Genomic DNA, 1,988 nt, shown 5'->3' on the forward strand with positions numbered 1-1,988 from the left:
AATGTCTGAGCCAACTCTCCTAAGCTTTTAACACACTTTGCCAAAGAGATTTGTTGTTAAAGGTGTTAAGATGGCTAGTAGACTTGATTTTAATGATTGCTTTTATGACATTCAACCAAAGAGATTTGATGCTTGAGTCATCTTAGCAAATGAGCATCCATCTAGAGATAGAGTTTGTTTAGGATTGTGTCTAGGCCTAAGGTTAATAGATTGATTGAAAGCTGTCACCTTTAGTTCAAAACTTGATCACCCAAGGTCTAATCCCTTATCCCATGAGTTCTCCCATCTCATAATCAAAGAAAGGTTATTGTTTTATTGCATTTCAGTATTGCTCTAGTTTAAAACTCATTTCACTTTTGGTTTGCACTTAGATTAAGCATGGACTTGCATTCCCTTTGCATTGAAATCACTTAGGATTGGTTCGACAATCTTTTATACTACATCATTTGATAGGGACCTTGAAAAGTTATGTTATCAAATTGGCGCCGTTGCCAAGTTCTATTGTGATTTTGACATTGGAATTAGTCATTTGCTTGAGACTAAGTCATTTTTATTGTTATTGTGATATTGGCTCTGCTTCTTCCTCTTTTTGCATTTCAGGTGTATGAACTTGAGAAGTAGAGGGACTACAAACCTCACTCCTCTAGTACCAGACATCCGGGCTTTGGAAAGAGAGAATACAAGAAGAAAGAGAGAAAAAGAGCAACATGCTCATTTCAACATATTGGGTTTTGATATGGCTCACCAGCAGAACCATAATCAAGATAGAGAGATCCCTTTGGGAGCTGTCCAAGAGGGAAATGGTCAAGGAGCTGCCAACCTTCGACCACAACACCCACAGCGCCAAGCTCGCGCCATTGGAACCTATGATCGCCCTCACATTCATGGTCATAGGTTGGGAATCAGAGCACCACCTGTGGAGAACAACAACTTCGAGATCAAGTCAGGGCTACTCAACACCATTGAGCACAACAAGTTTCATGGCCTGGCAGCTGAAGATCCTATTGATCACTTGTACAAGTTTGATCAGTATTGTAGTTTGTCCAAGACAAATGGTGTCTCTGAAGATGCATTCAAGCTGAAGATGTTTCCCTTCTCTTTGGGAGACAAGGCACATCAGTGGGAGAGGTCTGTCCCAAGTGACACTATCACCACTTGGGAGGGATGTAAGGAAGCCTTCTTGGAGAAATTCTTCTCTACCTCAAGGACAGCTAAGATAAGGAACGAGATCTCTGGTTTCCAGCACAAGAATCTAGAGAGCTTCAATGAGGCATGGGAGAGATTCAAGGACTACCAAGCTCAGTGTCCTCATCATGGTTTCAGCAAGGAGAGCTTGTTTAGCACTTTCTACAGAGGAGTTCTCCCATCTTGCAGAAACAGCCTTGACACTGCTAGTAATGGTTTCTTCTTGGGCAGAACTGAGCAGGATGCAGAGGAGCTGGTGGAGAACATGGCAAAGAGTGACTCAGTCTACAATGAGGAGTATGATAGAGCCAACAGAGGGGATGACCAGCAGACAAGGAAAGATATCAAGTCTTAGCAAGACAAGTTGGACTTGGTTCTTTCAAACCAATCCAAGAAGGAGCAGGTTAGCTTTGTTGGTGATCCTAGTCAAGAGGTTCCTCCTAAGGTGAATGAGCTTTGCTTCATCAACAACAATGGTACATGGTACAGAAAGGAGCCCAACTTTCAGCAAAACAACTACCATCAAAAACCTCACGACAACAATCAGCAAGGAGGATACCAGGCCACGCAAAGCTACCCTCCTGGTTTTAGCAACCAAAGTAATCAGTCTACTCAAGCAAAAGGTAGTTCTTCTCAAGCTCCAGCTTCAGATTCAAGTGTGGATTCTATGTTCAAGAAACTTTTGGAATTTCAAGCCAGAAATGAGAAGACAATGGTTTATGAGTTCAAGAACATCCACACAAAGATTGATGGGAACTACTCTGACCTCAACAACAAGTTCTTACAACTTGCATCTCGCTTCA

General features: G+C 42.1%; 1 non-coding gene across 1 annotated transcript; it reads right to left on the reverse strand.

Moving 5' to 3' along the window:
• Positions 1-1,213: 1,213 nt before the first annotated feature.
• Positions 1,214-1,320, reverse strand: LOC130510363 (small nucleolar RNA R71). The gene has a single exon (XR_008944035.1). It is a non-coding gene; the product is annotated as a small nucleolar RNA R71 (small nucleolar RNA).
• Between the last annotated feature and the right edge of the window lie 668 nt (positions 1,321-1,988).

Source organism: Raphanus sativus, chromosome 3 (assembly GCF_000801105.2).
Source record: "Raphanus sativus cultivar WK10039 chromosome 3, ASM80110v3, whole genome shotgun sequence".
NCBI lineage: Eukaryota > Viridiplantae > Streptophyta > Magnoliopsida > Brassicales > Brassicaceae > Raphanus > Raphanus sativus.